This window comes from Chrysochloris asiatica, unplaced genomic scaffold (genome assembly GCF_000296735.1).
Source record: "Chrysochloris asiatica unplaced genomic scaffold, ChrAsi1.0 scaffold00040, whole genome shotgun sequence".
Classification (NCBI taxonomy): Eukaryota; Metazoa; Chordata; class Mammalia; order Afrosoricida; family Chrysochloridae; genus Chrysochloris; species Chrysochloris asiatica.
In genome coordinates this window covers 5,395,779-5,415,219 of record NW_006408558.1, presented here as the reverse complement: position 1 = coordinate 5,415,219, position 19,441 = coordinate 5,395,779, and the positions used below count along the sequence as shown (strand labels likewise).

The following is a 19,441-nucleotide window of genomic DNA, read 5'->3' as shown; positions in this document are numbered from 1 at the left end:
CTCAAAAGCATCAATTCTTCTATGGTCTTCCTTGTTCACTGTCCAGCTTTCACATGCATATGAGGTTATTGAAGAAACCATGGCTTGGGTCAGGTGCACCTTAGTCCTCAACTTGACGTCTTTGCTCTTCAACACCCCAAAAATGTCTAGTGCAGCAGATTTTCCTAATGCAATACGTTTGATTTCTTCTTTTTTTTTTTTTTTAACTGTTTTACTGTGAATTATGTGATAGTTTATATGGGAGAACAGTAGCTTTACATTCGTGCTATTGTATATCGTTACATTGCCATGGTTACAATCCCCTCCATGCATCATCAACCAACCAAAGGGTACACCCTGCAAGCCTGTCCTCTGGTCATCACCACATAGCCCCTCTCCCTCTCTGGGTCTAGAGTCCCCAGCCGCTCCATTTCTCCTCGTCATCATCTCTGCATCACTGTTTCTCTGGGTAGGGTCTCGCATTCTGCTTTTCTCCTTTGGTGGTCCCAGGGGCCTCCGCTCCTGGTCTGTGAAGTCAACTACTTCCTTCCTTTTTTTTTTTTTTTCTTAAATGTTTTATTGTGAATTATGTGATAGTTTACATGCGAGAACATTAGTTTTACATTCATTCTATCGTATAGCATCTCATTGCCATGGTTACAATCCCCTCCATGCAATCCTTCCCCCGTACCCTCCAGGTCTTCAGCACAAGGTCGCTCTCCCTCTCTGGATCTAAAGTCTCCAGCTGCTCCATCGCTCCACGTCATCATCTGCTCCATTTCAGGCATCACTTCTTCCCTGGGTAGGGTCCCGCTCTTTGCTCTTTTCCCTTTATGGTCCTAGGGACCTCTGCTCCTAGACTGAAAAGTTAATCACACCCCCTCCTTGGTATAAAATGTCTACCTTTACATTTCCAATCCTCACAGTCAGTCCTGATAGTAATTATTCACTACAGTACCACGTGAGTGCTATCCCAATCTCCTTTCATCATTACTGCCCAGACAGATTGGATACTACTCAGTGGAGATTCTACCTTCTTCCACACCCTCTTGGATCTAGGCTCCCTCTTGAAAGCTTGTAAGCCAGTCATTTTTGTTTTTGTAGCACCCCCATTTAGGGCAGCCAGTGTCCAAGTTGCCCATCTCTGTCTACCCTTTGTATTGAGTGGGTGGGAATGATCCTCACTGTAAAGATTTGTTCCCTCTTTTGAGCTACTAAATCCACACATGTAGGTCAAGTTCGTCAAATTGTGTCAGATTACTCTGTTTTTCCTTTTTCTTCTTCTAGTTGAGCTCTGCTCATCTATCGACTGAAGCCAGGTCAAGTGGGTACTATCTGCAAGTGTGGGTATTCTTGTGCATATACCTTCTCTTCTTATCAGCCGGTTGCTTCACTCTCCACTCTAGTCCTCTGTGGCTATGTCACTGACTTTGGGCCCAGGAGTCCCAGGTCTTGTCAAACTGCTGGCCAACCATGCCTCCACCTGGGTTCACAGCAGTGCATTGAACATGGTAGGGCTTAGCTTGCAGCTTCATTGCTGTTTTTCCCTCACTTTCCCTTATTGGTGACCAATATGGTCACCAGTCAGAGCACTTGTCTGCTCGAGTATTCCCCTTGAGTCTTAGTCTTGGAAGGGGGTGTCTTTTGATTTATTGACTGCTGCTTCCTGTGAGTATTGATAGTTGATCCAAGAAGAATGAAGTTCTTAACAACTTCAGTCTTTTCTCCGTTGATAAGAATGTTGTTTATTGGTCCAATGCTGATGATTTTTGTTTTCTTTACATTGAGATGCAATCTATATCTAAGGCTGTGCTCTTTCATCTTCATCAGTGAGTATTTTAAGTCCTCTTCACTTTCAGCAAACAAGGTTTTCTCATGTGCACATCACAGGTTGTTAATGAGTCTTCCTCTAATCCTGATGCCACGTTTTTCTTTATATAACCCAGTTTCTAGGATTATTTGCTCAGCATACAGATTGAATAAGTATGGTGAAAGAATACAACTGTGTCACACACCTTTCTTAATTTTAAACCATTCAGTGTTCCCATGTTCTATTGGAACAACTGCCTCTTGGTCCAGGTACAAATTCCTCATGAGCACAACTAAGTGTTCAGGAATACTCCTTCGCAATGTTGTCTATAGCTTGTCATGATCCACACAATCAAAAGCCTTTGGTAGTTAATAAAGCACAGGTAAAGATGTTTCTCTGGTAGCGTGGTGGTTACGACTCGGGCTGTGAACTTCAAGGTCAGCAGTTTGAAACTACCAGCTGTTCTGTGGGAGAAAGATGAGGCTTTCTGCTCCCATAAATATTTACAGCCTTGGAAACCCTGTACAGGGTCGCTATGAGTCGGAACAGACTCCACAGCACAGAACAACAACAAGACATCTTTCTAGTGTTCTCTGCTTTCAGCCAAGATCCACTGGTCATCAGCAGGGATATCCCTCGTTCCATGTCCTCTTCTGAAATTGGCTTGAAACTCTGGAAGTTCTCTGCCAATGCATGGTTGTAGCTGTTTCTGTATTACCTTTAGTAAAACTTTACTCACAGGGCATATAAAAGATATTATCTGATGATTTCTGCATTCCATTCGCTCACCTCTCTTTGGAATGGGCACAAATATGGATATCTTCCAATCAGGTGGTCATTCATTTATGTTGTGGTTGTTGTTAGGTGCCATTGAATTGGTACCAATCATAGCAACCTTATGCACAGCAGAACGAAACACTGTCTGATCCTGGGCCAATCACATTACTGTTGACATGCTTGAGTCCATCGATGCTGCCACTTGGCCAGTCCATTTAGTTGGGGGGTCTTCCTCTTTTTCTCTGACCCTCCACCTTACCAAATACGATATCATTCTTCAGCGACTGGTCCTTCCTGACAATATGTCTGAAGTATGAGAGGCGAACTTTGGTTATCTTGGTTTCCAAGGAGCACTCTGGCTGCACTTCTTCCAAAACGGATCTATTGTTCTTTTGGCAGCCCATGGCACTTTCAATATTCTCCTCCAACACCATAACTCAAAGCATCAATTCTTCTATGGTATTCCTTATTCACTGTCCAGCTTTCGCATTTGTATGTTGTTGTTGTTAAGTACTGTGGAGTCGCTTCCGACTCATAGCAACCCTGTACAGGGTTTCTAAGGCTGTAAATTTTTACTGGAGCAGAACACCTCATCTTTCTCCTGCGGAACCACTGGTAGTTTCGAACTGCTGACCTTGCGGTTGGCAGCCCGACTCATAACCACTACACTACCAGAGCTCCTTTGCATGTGTATGCTCCTTGAAAACACCATGGCTTGGGTCAGGCGCACCTTAGTCCTCAAGCTGACATCTTTGCTCTTCAACACTTGTAAAAGGTCTTGTGCAGCATATTTGCCTAATGCATTACGTCGCTTGATTTCTTGACTGCTGCTTCCGTGAGTGTTGATAGTTGATCCAAGAATGAAGTCCTTGACAACTTCAATCTTTTCTTCTTGATAAGAATGTTGTTTATTGGTCCAATGGTGAGGATTTTTGTTTTCTTTACATTGAAATGTAATCCATACCAAAGGCTGTGTTCTTTGATCTTCATCAGTAAATATTTTAAGTCCTCTTCACTTTCAGCAAGCAAGGTTGAATCATCTGCATAGTGCTAATTTTCTTACATGTCCTGAGCTCAGTTCTGGAGATTTAAAGGTAGTTTCATGAGAGACTCTCACTGAGGTGGAGACATGGAATGAGTTGTTGCCAGGATGTTCTTAGGGCTACATTTCCTCAGTGCCTTCCTCTTTCTTGAGGGCGTAGGGAACACTTCTGTATTATTAACTATATTATTTGTCTTTTTATTATTCAGTTTAATAGTTCTTTATCTTGTCGCTAATTCCTTGAAGCAAAATTGTAACAAGAATACATCATTTTTGACCCTGTACTTGAGGAACTCTGGTAGCATAGTGATTATGAATCGGGCTGTTAATCTCACGGTCAGCAGTTCGAAACTACCAGCGGATCCGCGGAAGAAAGATGAGGCTTTCTGCTCTGGTAAAGATTTACAGCCTCAGAAACCCTGTACAGGGTCGCTATGAGTTGGAACCCACTGCATGGCACTTAACAACAACAAGAAGTTGAGTAATTTAAATACAGACTGTAACAAGTAATCAACATAAATTTTGAGTCACTGTTCAAACTCACCAGCGACTCCTCAGAAATCCTATTCTGGGTCAATATGAGTCGGAATCAACTCGATGACAACAACAACAACAAAATAAATACATACAAAATCTGAATGATAGATTTAAATCAGGTCCTATAAGATGTAATTAAAAATGATACCATGAATACATACTGCAGGTGAAATTTCAATTCAACGATCTTGGTCATTCTATCAAGATTATTCTCCTTAAGTGCAATGTTGTCAGATATTGAAATAACCATTCTCTCCTCAGGAATCGCCCAGCTACTGTGACAGATGAGAAAGGTATTTGAATATGTCTCCTTTTCCAAGTAGTGCTTTAGTGAAATACTGTTTTTTTCTTTATGACTACTTAGTTTGTATTTCAAATTAGTAGACTATATTTGGAGTTTTAGAAAGCTTGATACAGTCGTTTTATGTTGTAGGGATTCATAGATAATTGCTCATATTATCTGTGTATGTGTGTTGATCAGTTCAACATTTATTGGTCACTTACTAGCTATATGGCTGGCTTATTTAGTTTCTCTGCAGGGTTTACATTAAAAATATCTGACATTGATATTCCACAGGTTCCTGACAAATTAGAATGGCCTTTGTCTTATTCATCTAGTGCTGCTGTAGCAAAAATACCACAAGGGGATGGCTTTAACAAACAGAGTTTTTCTCTCTCACTTTAGGAGGCTAGAATTTGTTCTGAATTCAGAGAGCCAGCTATGAGGATAAGGTCCTTGTCTCCTTTGAGCATCTGTAAGCCCAGCATTCCTTAGAGATCTCCATGTATCTGTGAATCAGTCTTCCCCTGGACTTAGGAGCTCTGGTGGTCGAGTGGGTTATGCACTGGGTTGCTAACTACAAGGTCAGCATTTCAAATCCATTAATACTCTGTAGGAGTATTTCTGCTCCTGTAAAGATTTACAGCCTCAGAAACCTGATGCAGGGTCACTTTATGTCTGAGCCGACTCCATGGCCTATAACCACCCCCAGGAGTTTCACAGTACACGGACCTCAGGTCCAAAGGGGGCACTCCACTACCAACTCTTTTTTCTTGATGGTAGTAGTAGGTCCCTCTTTCTTTCTTCACTTGTCTGCTTTTATCTCTAGTAATAGAAAAGATTTTACCTACCACACACCCTGGGAAGCTCCCTTCATCGGGTCTGGGTTGTGGTGGGATTAATAGTACTGCAGCCCTTGTATTGTTTGATCACCCCAGATCACATCATGAGAGGTCACGGCATAATCACCACATGACTTCATTACATAACTGCTACACCACTGTGAATCATGACCCAGCCATGCTGACACAGATTTTGGGAGACACAATTCAAAACCATGATAATCTCTGACTTTAAACTACTGTACCATTTGCCTGCAGTTTTTGTGTTTCATTGATTAGACACTTGATGTCATTCCTCTTCATACTTGAAGTCTAGTGACGGTAAGTATAGTCCATAGCTTTGTGTTTGATCTAGACTTTGGCAATTCCCTTTGGAGTTTTTTTTTCTTTTTGATCAGTAAATTAGAAATTGTTTTCACCCAGCAAGCTTACTATATCAAAATCCAGAGGTACCCCTTGTATAGAGATAAATAATGTTCTGCAGATATCTAAACTTTCCAAGGATAGACTTCAACACTCTAGAATTGTTGCTGATCCTGGAACCATACCAGCTGAACACATGACTCCAGTTCTTGGCTTGTGCTAAACAATCAAGGGTGATGCATAACCTGAATGAAAGCCAGATGTTTTGGAAATTTGCTAGGAAGTAGTTTTTCTTGTTTTTAAAGGTTTGCTCCTTGGATGAATGCAACTTTGTCAGCATATCATTTTGAAAATATTTGAGTGAGGAAAGAAAGTTTCAGTGGAAAATATGAATTTAAAGTTCCAATTGTATTGTTTTGCAATTATTTTTTGTGTGTATAGTAAATTCTCAATAATTACAGATTTTCTTCCTTATCAAAATATTACAGATTTAACCTCCTGCTGATCAGTGTTCATAGATTGCCACAGTTTGTCATGATGCATATATGTAGATTCTACATGGCTAGGGCAACGACTGTCGCTTTCTTCTGGTTGGTTGGTAGTTTTCTAAGTTCACTTGTGATAACCACAGAGACTCTAGGGATTACTGCGGAAGTATGCATGACAGAGGATGGCTTGATGGTGCACAACAGCAGATTCAGGGAAATGGTCAGAACTAGGGTTCTTTGCCATATGAAGTGGTGTGGGAGTGACTGGCAGGTAAAAGAGTGTTACTAATGCATCCACCACCAAACCAAACCCATTGTTACTGAATTGTAAGTCTTTCCAGGAGCAGACAGCCTTATCTTTTTCCTGATTGGACTGGTGGTGTTGAATCACCAATATAGACACAACGTTTATTGTTGTTGTTTGTAATGTTTGACAATAAAAAGGAGTGAAAAAATAGGGAAATAGCAACAGGATATAAATACAAGATAAAAATAGTTTTCTTTAAAATTGTATTTAATTAAAAAATTTCTAAATAGATAAAAAATAAAAACAAGTTGTTGTGCCATTGAGTTAGTTCCAACCCATGGTGACCCCGTGTAGGGTTTCCCAGGAGTAGCTGGTGAGCTTGAACTACCTACCTTGCGATTCAGACTGAATTTGCAGTCCATTGCATTAACCCACAGCACCACACCAGGAATCCAAGGAAAAAGCTATCCAAGGAAAAAATACTTCTTCTTTCTTGTTTCTTATCAGGCCTCTTCACCTTCCTTTCTCCCACTTCTAACAGATAACCATGCTATTAGTTCAACCAAAACGTTTATACAAATGAATTACTTATTCTAGTTCCTTCTTTTTATATCTGTGTTAGCACTGTTGTTGTTGTTAAGTGTCGATTCTGACCCATAGTGACCTTGTGTAGGATTTCTGAGGAGTGTTTGGTGAGCTTGAATTGCCGACCTTGTGGTTCCAACTACTTTGCATTACCCCATAGTGCCACACCTTACACTCTTCTCAGGAGATGTCTTGAAGCTCTGTCTGTGTTAGGACTTAGACTCTATTCACTCTTTGTTTCTTTTTGAGTAGCTTTTTTGTTGTTGTTAGGTGCTGCCGAGTCATTTCCGACTCATAGCAACCCTATGCACAACAGAATGAAACACTGCGCCAACCTCACAGTCGTTAAGCTTGAGGCCATTGCTGCTGCCACTGTGCCAATCTATCTCAATTGGAGGTCTTCCTCCACTTTACCCAGTATGATTTCCTTCTCCAGGGACTGGTTCCTCCTGACAGTATATCCCAAGTATGAGAGACAAAGTCTTACTACCCTGGTTTCCAAGGAGCATTCTGGTTGTATTTCTTCCAACACAGATTTGTTTGTTCTTCTAGTAGTCCACAGTACTTTTAATATTCTTCTCCAACACCATGACTCAAATGCATCAATTATGTTTAAAATGTACAGACTAAAATGTATTCAACCCAGCAAGTTATACTATTACAAATAACACTACAATGAATAACCTTGTACGTATATCACATGCACAGGTGCAACTATGTTTGTGGTTGACTAAATTCTAAGAGGAAGAATTACTAGGTCCAAGGATATTTATCATTTTGTTTATCCATTATGGTTGAGTCAGCTCTGACTCCTGGTGACCTCATCTACATCAGAATAAAACTGTACTGCGTAGGACTTTCATGAAAGTGGTTGATAGTTTGTGGGTAGATCACCAGACCTTTTTTCCAAGGAACCTTTGGAAGGACTCTAATTTACAAGCTCGTGTTAAGCAGCTAGGTCAGGGACCTCTGCCGTTTTGGCAGATACTGTCAAATTGTGTCCATAGCTGGCACTTTACTTTATATACGTCCAGCAGTGCATCACATGAGATGATTGTTTCCTCAAAGTTGTATCAACACAGCCAATTATCAGACTTTTGGACTTTTGACAATCTGACAAATGAAAGATGGTATGTTAGTGTAATTTTTATTTTCATTTCTCTTATTAAGAAAAGGACTGAGCATTTTTTAGTAGGTTTAAGAGTCATTTTATCTTTCCATTTTTGTGAACTCCAGTTCATAATCTTTGCCTTCCTTATTTTTTTTTTTATATATTGGATTTTGGTCTTTTCAATTTATGAGGACCTGAAAGTGCAATGTGGCGAGAACCGGGAGTGCAGAGTAGGCATGACAGGTGGTGACTTTGGATAGATGAATGGTGGCCAGAATGTGAAGTGCCTTGTGAAATCGGTTCTGTGTGTACATTGGCTATTGTTTTGGGAAACTTATTTAACATGTTTATCAGTTTATTAGTTTGAGGACTAAGGTGTCCCTGACCCAATTCATGATATTTTCAGTCACCTCATATACATGTGAAAGTTGGACAATGAATAAGGAAGACCATATAAGAAGTGATGCTTTTGAATGATGTCTTGGAGAAGCATATTAAAAGTACCGTGAACTGTCAGAGGAACAAACAAATCTGTGTTAGAAGAAACGCAGCCAGAATGCTCCTTAGAAGCTAAGATGGTAAGACTTGTCTGTCATGCTTCAGACATATTATCAGTACGGACCAGTCACTGGAGAAGGACATCATGCTTGGCAAAGTGAGGGGTCAGCAAAAAAGAGGAAGAGCCCCAGTAATGTGAATTGACACAGCAGAAGTTGCAGTGGGCTCAAGTGTAACAACAGTTGTGAGGATGGCACAGGACCAGCAGTGTCATGCATACATATGGTCGCTATGAGTCAGAACTGACTCCACAACACCTAACAACAGAGTTTAACATATAGGAATAGATAACCTATTAGGCAGTCTTATTTACAGTGACCTCTGGAGTAATTATTTATCAGGATTAACAGAGCAACTGACTCTGGAATGAAGACAAGGGAGTATTTCTTTTCTTGAAAGTTGTCTTGCCCTCTGATTTTGATTGTGACCAGGTTTACTTAGCTGGGTAGTTAATTTTCAGTAGTTATTGGTAGAGAACACTGCCTGCTATTATTTTTCATTTAAGAGGAAAAAAAGTTGTTCTTTTTTCTTCATTGGGTAAACAGAGTTCACGCTGACCCTTGGTTTCGTCATCTTATTTCTGTGAAGGGCTCAGCAGAACTATTTTATAAGAACAAACTCATTATGAGAGTAATCTCTAAGAGTAAGTGCCCCAGGAGCTTGTATGTTCTTCACTCAGAAGCACACCATATAATCACCAACATTACAGAGTTGAGGACCAATTCTTGTTCTGCATCACACTGGGAACTAGGTGTTTGTGTCTCTCTTTCATGTTTCCTTTTCCTTTTCCAAATCTTCCCCCCACCCCCCTGCTACTCTGCTTAGCTTTTCTCCCCTTTCCCCATTCCTCCAACCCTAGATCATGGATCATTTTGTTGCTTTTAGAAAACAGATTTCAAAATGATGGTTACTGCACGTGGTGCATTGATAGTTGATATGAAGAACAAAAAATGAAATGTAGGAAACAAAATTAGTCTACTGTCAAGAAAGTTTATTTTGTCTTTTATTGACTTTATTGTTGTTGTTGTTAAGTGCCATCGAGTTGGAGCCAACTCATAGTGACCCTGTATAGGGTTTCCAAGGAGCGGCTGATGGGTTTGAAATACTGACCCATGGTTCAAAACAACCTTAAAATCCTGGTGCATTATCCTGCAACACCACACTGTTGTTGTTAAGTGCCATCGAGTCGGGTCCGACCCATAGCGACCCTGTACAGGGTTTCCGAGGGTGTAAATCTTTACGGGAGTAGAAAGCCTCATCTTTCTCCCGCGGAGCGGCTGGTAGTTTCGAACCGCTGACCTTAAGGTTCGCAGCCCGATTCGTAACCACTACGCTACCAGAGCTCCTTCACACTAGGACTCCTTTATGTTTATTTTATTTATTGGCTTTACGAAACTACTTTCTAGCTTTTAAATCCTCTTATTGCAGCACCCTCTACTTTCTTACGTTTTTTAGTAGACCAACAATGATTTGTGTTCTGTAACTAAGTTTAAGGGTAGGGTTAGCATAGTGGACATTCAAAACCATTTCGACTTGACTTCTCTTCCAGAGTTCTTGGTAGAAAACTTCAAAGAAAAAAAAAAAAATTCTGTTAGGTCTAAGACAATTAAACTTACCCTCACCATTTGTTTTACTTTTATCTTATTTCTGTCACCCTTTCACATCCTCCTTGCTTATATCTGTGGAGGTGGTTGTTGTTGTTAAGTGCCATCGAGTCGGTTCTGACTCATAGCAACCCCATACAGGGTTTCCAAGGAGCAGCTGGTGAGTTTGAACCGTCAACCTGGAGGTTCAAACTGACCTTGTGGTGGAATGCTTATCCTACAGCGCCACACCAGGACTCCAAATTTATGAATTGTTGTTTTTGTTAAGTGCCATTGAGTCAGTTCTGACTCATAGCAACCATGTATAGGATTTCTAAAGAGCATTTGGACCACAAACCTTGTGGTTAGCAGTCTAGTTCTGACCTTACAGTGCCACACCAGGACTCCTCTTATTGTTTTATGTCTGGTTTGAAAGTCTGGTTGACTTTCAAATGGAGCCATTGTGTAAGGTAAATGTTTTGTTCTCCTAGCAGTGTGGATCTGAGCCATTCCCATCTCTTAGATAATGCCACCTTTATGCAGGAGCCTGCAGGCCTTAGGGAAGACTGGGAGTCATGTGAAGCAGCTTGTGCTTCTCAGACATAACCCCCGCAGTCATCATTGGTCCTCCCTTTACCTCCATGCTTCCCGCCATCACTGCCCACCAAGAGCAGACTGTTCAAGACCTTTGACCGTGTGCAAACAGCAAAACAGCTGCTTGTTAGTAGTTTTCCTAGAAATATGATTAGCCAACTTCAAGGCCACACGTAATATTTCTTGATTCTGTTTTCAGATATTGCCTGTGTTATTTTCGATCAAGAAGCAAAGAGCCACTAAGGAAGCATTTTAATTTTCTGAGTCTCAGAGGCTTAGGAGTCAGTGTGTCTCGGTGTCTCATCCCGGCTCAACTGCTCCAACTGTGTGAGTTTAGGCAAGTTGTTGTCCCCCTCCAAGCCATCAAGCCCTCTTCTATACAAATGGAATAAAAATTAGCCCACCTCAAGGGGTTGTTGCTAAGATGAAATGAAAAAGTAGATGTGTCACACACATTGCTGGACACCTAGTGAGTATTATTACTAATTAGAGCCTGCCTACTATAGATTTAAAGATAACTTACCTTGTGGATATAAAGGAAGAGTCTGGAAAAGTAGATGAGTTTTGGTTAAAGCAAATACTAGCTTGTTTCTGTCTCCTCACACTCCATGCGGGTGGTGTGTCGCTGACCGTTCTCCTGGTTCAGTGAGTGCAGAAGCTTTCGGCAGTGGGGAAAGTGTCCTAGAAAATGCATGTCAGGTCACTCACTGTTTTCTTGGTAGGTCAAAGTGGGAAAGTTTTTATGGTCTTGTCTTAAAATGAGAAGAAAGCCATTGATTCTAAGCTCTTTGGAAAAGGCAGCAAAACAAAAAGTGAAGCTTGATTAGTTTTGTAGTTGTTAATTTGAAAAAAACATTACATGCTTTAAAAAATTCTAACAATCCATACGAATTAAATATTAAATGTGTCCTTTAGTATTAATATCTGATAAATTATAGAAGGAATACCCATGCTAGTTTATAAAACTAAAATGAGAAAGACTATAAAAGGTTTACATGAATATAATTGGTGTACAAATGGATCTTCATCTTACTTCTAAGGAGCAACACTGCCAGAGGTTGGTTCCTTAGATCTTGCGTCTAGGAATGTTATTTCCTTAGCGCAGAGTATACGTTTCCCTCTTTGGTTTTCCTTCCTAAAACACAAATGAGGTACTACCCATACTCTTCTGTACCTGGCTTTGGTCCATCTGACGGTCTAACAGAGAACTTTATAAATTCATACTTAAAGATGTATTAATTTTTAACAGCTTTACAGTGTTTTATAGTTTTATAATTCACTGAACCAAGATTCTTATAGTGAATATACAGGTCCTCTTAGTATTTTTTTAGCCCCTTGTCATTCAGTAGTGAAAAATTTGAATTTATATGTGTGTTGGGGGGTGGGTGTGTATGTGTACCTGCAGGATTATTTCTGATGTAGTGTTTGAATTTTGAATAAAGTCATAAACCAAATTCATTACTGTTAAGCAGATGCTGATTCATAGAAACCTTATAGGGCAAGGTAGAGCTCTCACACACTCTTTCCAAGACTGTAACTCTTATGGGAACACACTGCCACTTCTTTCTCCTGGTGGAGAGTGTCTGGTGGATTTGAACCACCAACCTGTCAGTTATTAGCTGAGTGCTTTAACCCCTGTGCCATTAAGGGGTCCTGGTGACATAATGGTTAAGCACTCAACTACTAACCAAAAAGTTGGCAGTTCACACCCATCAGTAGCTTCACTGGAGAAAAGACCAGGATATCTACTCCTGCAAAGATTGTTGTTGTTGCTGTTGCTAAGTGTTGTTGAACCAGTTCTGACTTTAGCCACCCTGTTTAGGGTTTCTGACGAGTGGCCGGTGAGTTTGAACCACTGACTTTTCAGTTCAAATGGACCTTGCAGTCAAGTGTTTATCCTTTGGTGCTATACCAGGACTCCAAATGTGGATATAGATATATAAATATAGCACAGGATATAAACATGGAGTTGGTGATTCTTGTGCCATAACTAGACAGACAGACAGACAGCCTTGGAAACCCTATGGCACAGTTCTATTCTGTCCTTTTAGGATTGATTGCTAGGAGTTGGAATCCACTTGATGGCCCTCGACTAGAACAACATTCCCAAATTGCCTTTCAAAGACGTCATAGAATAAGAAATCGCTGTTTCCCCCACTCTTTTGTTAGCACTAGACACTGTCACACTTTTTAATATTTCCCAAGTTGAATGGAAAATATAACATCTTAATGCATTTTGCATTTAAAAATTAAGTGATGATATCAATGTAATCAGGATAGTTTTCTTAGCAGTTAGAGCTCTAAATGAACTATTAAATATCAAAAGAAAGCATAATTAGAAAGTTACCTCGAGTCCCACATGATAAAGATAAATTCCTTTATCATGTGGGACTCGAGGTAACTTTCTAATTATGACTCAAATCCAGAAGCAACATGTGAAAAAAATGGATCAATTTGATTTCATAGTAATAAAAATGATAAAACTGTGAAATGTCGTACTGGGGAAAAGTCGCAACTTCCATCATAGACAAAGAATTAGTTCTTTGTGTGTGTGCAAATAAATTAAATCTTAAAGATGAAAAACAATTCACCAAATAGAAAAATGGGCAAAAAATACAAATAGAAGTGAAACATAAAAAGAAATATAGAACCCCCTTCCAAGACTAAGACTCAATGGGAATACATGCTCTAATTGGTGACCATGCTTGTCACTGATAAGGGGAAGTGAGGGAAAAACAGCAAAGAAGCTACAAGCTAAGCCCTACAACGTTCAGTAGACTTCTGTGAACCCTGGTGGAGACCTGGTTGGCCAGCAGTGTGGCAAGACCTGGGGACTCACTTTTTGTCTTGTCAAATACATCTGCCTACCCATCCTTGTTAACTTTTTAAATTAGGATGTATCTTAAAATAGAAAGCACACTAATGCAATGTTCCTCCTGAAAAGCTGTTACGGCATGGATAGTGTGCCTTAGAGCTGATGGCGTCTCAGGATACAGGAAATGTGCTCAAAGGGGAGTAACACTGTGCATGTATTCTTTATTCGCAACATTAGCCGTACACAGTGTTCCTCCTCTTTTTTGTAGTGGTTTGTTTTCTGCATTACTTAGTACAAAAGTTCTTTTCCTGGGTAATTGTGGGTTATTACAAAGTAATAAGCAAATATTCTAAGCCAAGAAAGGAAAAGCAAACACAACTGTTGAGGATTATTTTATCGTTTTATTAACATTAACATTCATACAGATGACTTTCTTGGATGTGTAGCATTCATTTGCCATATTGATTGCACCCTGTTTGTTCAGATATTTTCTTCTCTAGATTTCTGGTACACCATGCTTCCTAGTTTTTACCTATTGAGTTCTTTTGAATATTCCTTTCCACATTATACCTTCTCACCAGACCTTTGAATAACCGAGTGTTCTGCTTTCCACTTCTCTCTCTCTCTGTTTCTTATATTCTCTCCGTATGAGTGCATCACTTCCTGTAACATTAAATATCTTCAATGGACTGTTGATTCTTCCACTTATGCCTGCAGACTGAAAGACACCCTTCAGCTCCAGTTTTAAATATGCAAATACCTGACCAGTATTTTCAGTTGGAATTTCAATAGAGACCTCAAGCATAGCATGGCTAAAGCAAAATGATCAATCCCAAATTCTCCAATTTTTTGTCTCCCAAATTTCCTTCTTAATAAATGACACCACACCCCAGTAGAACTGATACTGCAATCCTTTCACTGTGCCTAGGGGTCCTATTTGATTCCTTCATGATTGTCTCATGTCAATGAGTTCTCTTGGCTCTGTCTTCAAAATATGTCCTCCATTAATGTCTCATTTCTGCTGTTGTATAATCCCAATCTGGAGTCCTATTGTGGTGCTTTGGATTAATGCACTGGACTGCAAAGTTAGTTTGATCCGCAAGGTTGGCAGCTCAAGCTCACTAGCCGCTCCTTGGAAACCGTATACAGGACTGCTATGGATCAGAACCGACTAATGGCACTTAACAACAACAACAACAACAAGTCCTAATCTAGATTACCATGGTCATTTATTTAGTTGTGATTGTATGCCATTGAGTTGGTTCCGACTCATAGCGACTCTGTGTAGGGTTTTCAAAAGCAGTTGGTGGGTTTGATCTGCCGACCTTGGAATTGGTATCCCAGCACTTACCCTACAGTACCACATCAGGACTCTCATTTAGTCTTGTTGTTAGGTTGTTCTTAGGTGCTGCTGAGTCACTTCTGACTCATAGCTACCCTGTGCACAACAGAAGGAACCATTACCTGGCCCTGCACTGTCTTCACAGTGTTACTATGTTTGAGCCCATTGCTGCTGGCACAGTGTCAACCCATCTCTTTGGAGGTCTTCCTTTCTTTAGGGGCTGGACCCTCCTGAGAGATGAAGTCTTAGCATCCTGGTTTCTAAGGAGCATTCTGGTTGTACTTCCAACATAGATTTGTTTTTTCTAGCAGTCCATAGTACTTTCAATATTCTTTTCCAAAACCATAACTCAAATGTATCAATTCTTCTACAGTCTTCCCTATTCATTGTCCAACTTTCACATGCATATGAGGTGACTGAAAATACCATGGATTGGATTAGGCGCACCTTAGTCTTCAAACTGATACCTTAGCTCTTGAACACTTTAGAGAATTCTTTTGCAGCGCTAGTCTTCAACTGGTTTTCTTGCCTTTTCTTTTCTCTGCCTTTATTTTGTCTCATCTGTAATTTTTTCTTCATAGAGCTCTAGAATGGGCTTCATGAGATAGAAGTTAGCTTATGTTTGATTTGAAACTCAGGTTTGACACCTCATCACTTGTAGTATGACATTCAGGCTTCTCACTTTGCTGCTGTACTGTAGTTCATGCCTACTTCTCTGGCCTCTTCTTGCTCTCCCTCTTCTTCAGGCACAGTGGTCTTTTCTATGCCTCAAACCTGACCAGTGTAGCCCCGTTTCATGGCCTTTCATGGTGTCTACTCAGAACGCTTTTCGTACCCTTCCCATTTCATGGAGGATTCCTTTCCATCATTCCATTTTGAACTTCTCAGGGAGGCTTATTATTGTTATTATTTAAAAATATTTTTTTTGTCGTTGTGGAGAATATACACAGCACAAACAGATCAATTCCTTTCTACATGTACATCTCAGTAACATTGATTAAATTTGAGTTTTGCAGCCCTTTCTTGAGTTGTTCCTTCTCCATTAACTTTAACTTACTGGTCTCTAAGGTTACTTCCTACCTCATCTTCTGAATTGCTTTTGTCAGTTGGAGCCCATGTAGATAGATCTGAAAAGACTGTATTATTCAAGGCAGACATTTTTTGTTAGTTAAGCTCAGCTGTTGTTTGGTTTTAATACTTCAGGGGATATTCTTTTGGTTCAAGATTTAAAGATAATCTCAGGATAGTCATTTTTTCGGTTCATCCAGCTTGCAATTGCTCCAGAAAATATGGATGCCGTGAAAATTGGGCCTTGTCCCCAGGAAGGTTTATTGTGATTATCTAAACTGGAGCAGTCGCTTAATTATTCTCTGCTACATTGCCCTCTTCTGTTACCCTCTTCTGTCATCTTCAAGGACTCCTGGTATGGTGCTGTAGGATAAGTTGTTGTTGTTGTTGTTAAGTGCCATCGAGTTGGTACCAACACATAACGACTCTATGCACAACAGAATGAAACACTACCCGATCCTGGGCCAGCCTCACAATTGTTGCCACACTTCAGCCCACTGATGCTGCCACTTTGCCAGTCCAACTCGCTGGGGGTCTTCCTCTTTTTCTCTGACTCTCCACCTTACCAAACATGATATCCTTCTCCAGCGACTGGTCCCTCCTGACATCATGTCCAAAGTATGAGAGATGAAGTTTGGCCATCTTGGCCTCTAAGGAGCACTCTGGCTGCATTTCTTCCAACACAGATAAATTGTTATTGTTAGGTGCCATCAAGTCGGTACCAACTCATAGCGACCTTATGCACAGCAGAACGAAACACTGCCTGATCCTGGGCCAGCCTCACTACTGTTGCCACGCTTGAGTCCATTGATGCTGCCACTTAGACAATCCATCTTGTTGGGTGTCTTCCTCTTTCTCTCTGACCCTCCACCTTACCAAACACAGATAGTACTGGATGGCAAATCACAAGATCAGTGGTTCTAATCCAACAGCTGTATCTCAGAAACCCTATAGAGGGTCGCTGTGAGTTGGAACTGACTCAATGGTATTTAACAACAACAACGTCACCATCATATCATTGACTAGTAATTGAAGCTATCATCTTGTTTCCCTACTTTTAATTAGATTTCCTTTTTGTAGACAATATTAGATGAGATATAGTAACAGAAAATTGAGTTCAGAAATAATGAGTAAGAAACTGCTATATTCACGGTATAAGGACATACTTTTTTGGTGGGGGAGAAGGTTTACCAAAAGGTTAGACAGTTTTGTGGCATTTTGGTATATTTATAGGACTACTATTAATTGTGACTATTGGATCACCAAAGTGTTTACTTTAATTTGAAAGTCAGTACATTTCCACATCGAGAAACTTCCAGACACAGTACAATGATTTGCCCTGTTTGTTGCTGGAGGCCTCATTGGGAGGTCATTGACTGAAATGTCTCATAGGTGACTGAGTAGTGGAATGTGGCAGTGGAATGAACCAGGATACAAGCCAGTAGCCAGTGTAGATAGTTCTGTATTTAGGTTGTTGCTTTTTTCTTTTTGAAATCAGAATTGCTATTGATTTTTTTATCAATAGATAACAGATCCATTTTTTTTCTTAACTGTGTAACACTTTACTCATAGTATTGCATAATCTAACACAGCTCAACATTCTTTTTGTAGATATCTACTAAGTGTCTCCTATGTACCAGGTACTGCCATAAACGCTGGGAACATCCTGTGGATAACATAAAATATTTGTTCAAGAAATCACTGACTTTTTAAAGCTTATTCGAGAAGATGTACTCCAGATAGGATGGTTAAAATAAACCTTCCGGGGCAGGGGAAATGCAAAACAGATTTCCAGTTCTTTTGGCATCCAGAATTTCTGGAGCTATGGAGGCCAGATGAACCAACCTTCAGAACTATTGTCCTAAGATCATCTTTAAACTTTAAGTCAAAAAAATATCCTCTGAATTATGTCAGTCAGAACGATCAGTCCAAGTGGTGTACACGTGTACACGTGTGCATCCCACTCAGTGTCCCTCTGTTATCTGCCTCTCTCCCATAGTACCCGTTAGAGCAGCGAAAGCCCTCAGCTGCCAACCATACGGTCACTGAAAGAAACGGTAGTGTGCCTCCATAATGGTGTATGGTGCCTTCACTGTCAGGCCCTGGACCTTCAGAGAGCAGCAGATAAAAAGGTTGTCTTCAGAATCTCTTAGTAGTAAAGACAGGCTGGGAAAACCAATGAAAACAATACAGAATTATAAAGCTCAAGAACAGCCTATGCACAGTGGACTGTGGGGATATGTTTCAGGCCTGAGCTGAAGCTGATTGGTGATGCACTGAGATAAGCTAGTGAGTAAGGAGAGCCGTGGACTGCCTGTTATCTGAAGAAAATAAAAGTGTAGCACAAGTTTCAGGAATTCCAAAGGTCCTTGGATAGTACACGTAGTTTATTCTCAGTCATTGACATAAAGTGTGGTGAATTTACCCAGCGGTGCCACAGAAGACAGACTTGGTGATGTACTTCTATAGAGATACAGCCATAACCCTCTATGGAGCACAGTTCTACTCTGTAGCATCTGGGATCCTCATGAGCTAGAATCCACTCAACAGTAACAATTTTGGCTTTTTGGTTTGGATTTAAGAATCTCAAGGGGTTTGGTGAGGCTGGAGTTGATGGTCAGAGGATATAGCAAGTAAAGGATATTGATGTGTGGAAGCTAAGGTGGCTTGTCTTGAATACCAACTGGAAGTCACTGAGAGATTGAAAGAGGGGTCCAATATCAGATTGGTATTAGAAAAATACCTTTCAGGACCATTTGGGGGAATAATTTGGAAGGAACTAAGAGTAGTTCTGTGAATACTCATCTTTTCTGAGTTTGATCAGGAAAGTGAAGTAATCATATCTCTACCCTAACTTGAACTCTTTTCTCACTTAGAAAGTAGACACACTGAAATCTGTGTTTTCAGAGTTGTTTGTCTTTTGACCTCGCTGTGTGTTCTTATTGAAATACTGTTGAAGATTTTCCTTTCATTGTGGTATACTCAGTTCCTTTTATTGTGGTAACTGAAGTTGGAGTCCTGGTATGGTGCTGTAGGATGAGCACTGGACTGCTAACCGCAAGGTCATTGGTTTAAACTCACCAGCTGCTCTTCGGAAACAGGTCTCTGTGTGTTAAAACTATCTTAATGGCACTTAACACCACCAACAAAGTTGTTTTAGCATCAAGCATGTTTTGTCATTTATACATTAATTGTAATAACTATGAGATGTTGTTGTTGTTCTTGCAGTTCAAACCAACCTTGCGGTCCAGTGTTATATTCTATAACGCTACACCAGAACTCCAATAACTATGATGTTGTTGAAATAATGTGTAAATGTCCCAGGGGAGAAACATGGAACTGATGTCTCCATCTTGTTAAATGTTGAGTCGGTTCTAACTCATAGTGAGGAGCAGCTGGTGAGTTTGAACCGCTGACCCT

The 19,441-nt window shown here is 40.3% G+C and overlaps 1 protein-coding gene across 1 annotated transcript in view; it reads left to right on the top strand.

Moving 5' to 3' along the window:
• Positions 1–19,441, top strand: part of CDKAL1 (CDK5 regulatory subunit associated protein 1-like 1) — a 980,453-nt gene that overhangs the window by 128,680 nt on the left and 832,332 nt on the right. The window lies entirely within an intron of this gene.